A 6,529-nucleotide genomic window follows, 5' to 3' on the forward strand; every position below is an offset into this window, starting at 1 on the left:
CAAACAAGTGCCTTATTTGTGTTTAGGGAAAGAGCAAATTAAAAGAAAGGCACTAATAGTATCATGGCTAGCCTTAGACATTTTCCTAACAAAAGTTTCAGAACAAAAATCTGACAGAAAACAAAATTAAAATCCTTTGTACACTCAAATTGCCTGCTTTGGATTCCCTGCAGAATTTGTAGTGGCAGCCACTCCACCTTGTGGCCTAGGAGTTAAAATTCTGTGCTTTCACCACTGTGGACTGGGTTCGATTCCCAATTAGGGAGCCACTTCCTTTTGGTTAAAAGGTTCAAAACCTAAAAATATTGGCTGTTTTTCCTGGTTGAAATCTGATAATAAGAGATTATTATCTCTTGTTATTATCTCAGTAAGGGCTTCAGCTATGTGAGACAGATAAACTTTAACCTGTTCCATTTACATAAACACAGTTTAATCCACCTGTCCTTTTAAACTAGTGAGTTTTACCAGTCTCATGGCTATAATTTTGAAATCAAAGCTGTAAGGCCTTTATTTACTTCTGCATGTTTTTTCTTTTCTTTTCTTTTCTTTTTTTTTTTTGTTTGAGACGGAGTCTCACTCTGTCACCCAGGCTGGAGTGCAGTGGCACTATCTCGGCTCACTGCAAGCTCTGCCTGCCACGTTCAAGCGATTCTCCTGCCTCAGCCTCCTGAGTAGTTGGGATTACAGGCACCTGCCACCACACCCAACTAATTTTGTATTTTTAGTAGAGATGGGGTTTCTCCATGTTGATCAGGGTGGTCTTGAACTCCTGACCTCAGGTGATCCACCAGCCTTGGCCTCCCAAAGTGCTGGGATTACAGGCATGAGCCACTGTGCCCAGCTATCTGCATGTATTTTTATATACATATATTTGCTTGTATATTGTCTACATGGTGCCAAATTGACTTATAAATAAATTAGCATTTATAAATTAAGTAAATGAGCCCAAATTATTTTCAAATTCATGCAACTTTAATAACCTTTGATAAATAAAGCCAGTTTTAATATTGTTGATACAATAAAATAAAAACATCGTCTGAATTTAATTTAGACATTCTACCTGAGTTTAGACGGGTTTATACTGTCTCCATGATGTTTTAAGGTTGTAAACCTGTTAACAGCTTCTGTAATTTTTCTTGTTGCTGTTGTTGTTTTTGAAACATGGTCCTGCTCTGTTGCCCAGGCTGGAACACTACAGCCTTGGCCTTCCAGGCTCAAGTTATCCTCTCACTTCAGCCTCCCGAGTAGCTAGGACTACAGGTGCAAGCCTCCATACCTGCCTAAATTTTTTTTTTACTTTTTGAAGGGATGGCGTCTCCTTATGTTGTCCGGGATGATCTTGAACTCCTGGGCTCAAGAGATCCTCCCGCCTCAGCCTCCCAAAGTGCTAGGAGATATTTTTGAAACTTGCTTGATTTGTCTGTGACTTTATGACTTAGGTTTGGAGCCATTTGATTCTGGAGTCTCCACAGTGGCCATGGTGAGGCCTGGGGACCCACGTGTGTCTGCAGTGCCTAGGCCCATCTTCCCTGGCCCAGCAGGATTTCCTGGCCATTCCGGGAAGGGTTGGGTCCTCTAGGTATTGTCTTTACAGCTCTGGCCTCTGTCCTGGGCTCTGCCCCTGATACATAGCAATTAAAATGACTTACTCCCTAGGTTTTTCACTGAAAAATAGGGCTACTAAGAGTTAAAATTATTGTTAATATAGAACTAAAACTAGAACTGAGAGAAACACTTCTGTATACAGAGTGTATAAGAAAAGTATGTGTTTTTGGTGAGAAGGGCGATAGGAAAGGCATGAGAATGTGGTTTTTGCTACAGGAAAAGTAATTTTGTCTAGTTTAGATGAATAGATATAGAAAGTTGGGGGGAAAGAATGAGAAAACTTGGAAGAGGTTATAAAAGGTAAACAGAAATCTTACTTTGTGTGGTCAAAGTTGATTGAAATTGGATGCATCTATTTATAAGGTTTTGTTGAAATTGGTCTAACTATTAATAATACACTAATGCAGCATAACATGCTAGCTCACGTCTGTAATTCCAGCACTTTGGGAGGCCAAGGCGGGGAGATCACTTGAGTCCAAGAGTTCGAGACCAGCCTGGGCAACATGGAAAAACCCCGTATCTACTAAAAATGCAAACACTTGCTGGGCATGGTGGTGCACCTCTGTAATCCCAGCTGCTTGAGAGGCTGAGGCAGGAGGATCGCTTGAACCCGGGAAGTGAAGGTTGCAGTGAGTTGAGATCGTGCCGGTACTCTCCAGCCTGGGCAACAGAGCAAAACTCTGTCTCAAAACCAAAACAAAACAAAACACTAATGCAAAACTAGAAGTTGGTTTTCTCTTTTGAATGAGATTTTCGTGTAGTATTAATAAAAGCAAAAGGTTTTGTTTACCTTTGAGATCAACTGTAAAAAAGGGGAGAAGGAGAGACAGATTCTGTTGGTCTTATGCTATCTTTATTAGGTCTTTTGATCGTTTGAAAAACTGAGTGTCTCTCTATCAAAGAGGAAAGGTTTTTGCTTTTTGAAATCTGAATTATCACTTTAACTAAATGAGTATTACTTTGCAGTGACCTGTACTCCTATTTTGATCAAGTGTTTTAAACTTTTCATATCGGATAAACATCCCAAAGTCAAATTTTAAATTCTAAAATTGTCCTTTTAACCTCGAACTAACTTTTAGAGGTTCCAGAAAGGACCCCTGGGAGTCCAAGAGAGATGTGTTAGGCGTATGTACTACGTAAATAACTATATGGGAAGCACTGTTAAATGAGAAATGGTATTTAACCTTCTTTGAGTTATATTTATATAAATGTATTATCAATATGTGCTCCAAAATTGTATGAGATTCCTAAAATTCTTATGTGTCTCAGTATTTGTTATCAGTCATAAATATCAGTATTATGTCAATTTTTGGTTTTTATTTTTGTTTTTAAGAGACAGAGTCTCACTCCGTCACACAGGCCAGAGTGCAGTGGTGTGTTTCTTACCCCGACTGGTCTTGAACTCCTGGCCTCAAAGGATCGACCTGCTTCAGCCTCCCAAAGTGTTGGGATTACTGGCGTGAGCCACTGTGCGTGGCCGATGATTATGTTTTTTGTTTCTTTGTTTTTGAGATGGGGTCTCACTCTGTCGCCCAGGCTAGAGTGCAATGACGCCATCTCGGCTCACTGCAACCTCCGCCTCCCGGGTTCAAGCGATTCTCCTGCCTCAGCTTCCCAAGTAGGTGGAATTACAGGCGCCCACCACCAAGTCCAGCTAATTTTTGTATTTTTAGTAGAGATGGGGTTTCTCCATGTTGGTCAGGCTGGTGTTGAACTCCTGACCTCAGGTGATCCACCCACCTCGGCCTCCCAAAGTGCTGGGATTACAGGTGTGAGCCACTGCACCTGGCCCGTATTATGTGAAACTGTAGTATGCTGCAGCACTGCGCAGGCCTGAGTTCCTGGTCACAGTGGGTGAGGAAAAGAAGAGCCTCTACTGAAGCAGTTCTCAGCCCTGTCAGGGTATCTTAGTCCATTTTCTGTTGCTTATAACAGAATACCTGCAACTGGGAAATTTCTAAAGGAAAGGAGTTTACTTCTTACAGTGGAGGCTGAGAAGTCCAAGGTCAAGGGTCAGCACCTGGTAGGAGCCTTCTTGCGGGTGGGGACTGTGGAGTTGTGAGGGTGTCGCCCGGTGGAAGGGGCTGCGTGTGCTAGCTTAAGGCTCTCTTCCTCTTATAAAGCCACCAGTGCCACTCCCACAATAACCATTAATCCATTAGCCCATGAACCCGTGAATGGGTTCATGGGCTAATCCATTCATGAGAGCAGAGCCCTCATGACCCAGTCGCCTCTTAAAGGCCCTGCCCCTCAAGACTGCCACATTGGGGATTCAGCTCCAACACCTGGCATTTGCCAGACACATTAAACCACAGCACTGGGTAACAGAATTGTCGTAGAGCTTTGTAAAAATACATGTTTCCTAGAGTTTCTGATTGAGTAGCACAGGCTTCAGGCACAAGTCTCTCTGATTTCACTCCTGTACAGAGGTCCTTCCTCCGTCCTGTTCTGTGCGTTTAGAAATCTAACAGATGACTCCTGACAATACTCATTACTGCCGGTTCCCATCTGAATGTGTTTGGGCATCCTGCCACCAGAACCAGTTGGTGACAATTCGAAATCCATTTAATGTTCTGAATGTGTGGCTCCAGAAATTCCTTCTTAAATCTCTTTTGCTTCTCTGCCTCGGGGGCTGTCATTACTGCAACATTTTGTGGCAAGTTCCAAAGACAGATAAGAAGGCTGTCTTCAGTTCCTGTCCTGCCTTCCCTATAAAGTGTCTGATTTCTGAATTGTTCTTTCTTTTAAAGAGAGAGGGTCTCACTCTGTTGCCCAGATTGGAGTACAGTGGTGCAATCATAGCTCACTGTGACCTTGAACTTCTGGCCTCAAGTGATCCTCCTGACTCAGCCTCCCGAGTAGCTGGGACCACAGGTGCATGCCACAATGCTTAGCTTATTTATTTATTTATTTATTTATTTATTTATTTATTTGAGATAGAGTTTCACTCTTGCTGCCCAGGCTGGAGTGCAATGGTGAGATCTCGGCTCACTGTGACCTCCGCCTCCTGCATTCGAGCGATTCTCCTGTCTCAGCCTCTCCCATTACAAGCATGCGCCACCACGCCTGGCTAACTTTGTATTTTCAGTAGAGATGGGGTTTCTCCATGTTGATCAGGCTGGTCTTGAACTCCCGACCTCAGGTGATCCGCCCAACCCAGTCTCCCAAAGTGCTGGGATTACAGGAGTGAGCCACTGTGCCCGGCCTGCCTGGCTAATTTTTTAAATGAGATAGTGTCTTGCTTTGTTGCCCAGGCAAGTCTCAAACTCCTGGCCTCAAGTGATCCTCCCACTTCGGCCTCCCAAAGCTCTGGGACTACAGGTGTGAGCCACTGTGCCTGGCGTGGTGTCTTCTTACCTCAAACGGGAGCTTTGTGATTGCCTGATAGCCAGGCTCATAGTAGAACCACAGGCTCCAGAGGTTCCCATTCTATGGGAAAAGCAGAATAGGGTCTTAATCAATCCATATGTGACTGTCAAGGATCCCTCCCCCTCCCACGAAAGTTGCCAATTTCTCTTTTTAAATTAGTGCATATTCTAGACCTCGGTGGTAAAATGGAGAGAGACTCCAACGAGATACCTCCCCAAAATTCACAACAAAATAGAAATGGTTTAAAAGCAGCAAAATAATGCAGTGGCAATTACAAAAGGTACTTGTGGATAGGGCCTGGAGGGATTGGTCTTACTTGTATCATAATCTTTAAAAATTCCCATCAAGAGTAAGAGTGATGTGGGAGAGTCCCACTATCCTCTTGACCAAGCAGGTTCTAGGTGCTCCTGACTCATCCCATTCCCACTCCCAGCAGCAGTATAAGGGGAACAGATGTCGTGCTCACCTCAGCAGCACGTATACTAAAATTGGAATGATACAGAGAAGATTCACATGGCCCCTTTAAAAATATTTAATAAAAAGGCAGGGCGAGGTGGCTCATGCCTATAATCCCAGCACTTTGGGAGGCTAAGGCAGGCAGATCACTTGAGGTCAGGAGTTCGAGACCAGCCTGACCAACATGGTGAAACACCATCCCTACTAAAAACACACAAAAATTAGCTGGGTGTGGTGGCACGCGGCTGTAGTCCCAGCTACTCAGGAGGCTGAGGCAGGAGCATCGTTTGAACCCGGGAGGCGGAGGTTGCAGTGAGTTGGGATCACGCCACTGTACTCCAGCCTGGGCAACAGAGCAAGACCTTGTCTCAAAATAAATAAATAAATAAATAAATAAATAAATAAATAAATAAATGGAACGGAGGTGAGTGGCAGTGGGGAATTCCTTAAGAATCACCCTAATATACCCAACAAGAAAGGGGTGGGCCACACAGAGATATAGGAATCCAAGGATGAATTTTGCGCAAGAACAGAAATCGTGGCGTTCCACTTGCCATTTTGTTGGCTCTCCCCAGGTTGGGAGGAAAGCTGGAGAAAGTGGTTCCAGTTTTTGGCATCTATGGAGATAATCGTATTTTTCCTTCTTAACAAATGAATATGAGTTATATTCATAGATTTCTTAACATTTTTGCATTAAAATTTTTTTTTGAGTTTTTGTGTTCCTGAGGTGAATCTCACTTAGTTGATCTGTATTACTATTTAAATGTACTTTGAAATCATCTTTATGAATATTTTATTCAGAATTTTGACTCTCATATTTAAAAATGAAATTGGTCTGTAATACTTTCCCCCTCTCCAGCACCTGGATCCATGGGCTTGGCAGCCACAGTGATCATGAACTTCCAGCTATGTCCTAGAGTCATTTCTCTCTGAGGATGTCAGGAGGAACCCCAAAATGTCATCAAGTCACTGGCTGCAGGTAGGCCTCCTGTTTCTGCCACTGCTCCTACCGCCACTATTTGGCCGTAAGTTCCTGCCATCAGAGTTGGCGTGCTCATGCACGCAGACTCACATTCACACTTTGTGAGCTGTGAACAAG

At 43.5% G+C, this 6,529-nt stretch overlaps 1 non-coding gene across 1 annotated transcript; it reads left to right on the forward strand.

Moving 5' to 3' along the window:
• The first annotated feature begins 5,432 nt into the window (after positions 1 to 5,432).
• Positions 5,433 to 5,542, forward strand: LOC119620030 (U6 spliceosomal RNA). The gene has a single exon (XR_005236426.2). It is a non-coding gene; the product is annotated as a U6 spliceosomal RNA (small nuclear RNA).
• The last annotated feature ends 987 nt before the right edge of the window (positions 5,543 to 6,529 follow it).

The sequence above is a fragment of the Chlorocebus sabaeus genome, chromosome 9, assembly GCF_047675955.1.
Source record: "Chlorocebus sabaeus isolate Y175 chromosome 9, mChlSab1.0.hap1, whole genome shotgun sequence".
In the NCBI taxonomy this organism is placed as follows: Eukaryota; Metazoa; Chordata; class Mammalia; order Primates; family Cercopithecidae; genus Chlorocebus; species Chlorocebus sabaeus.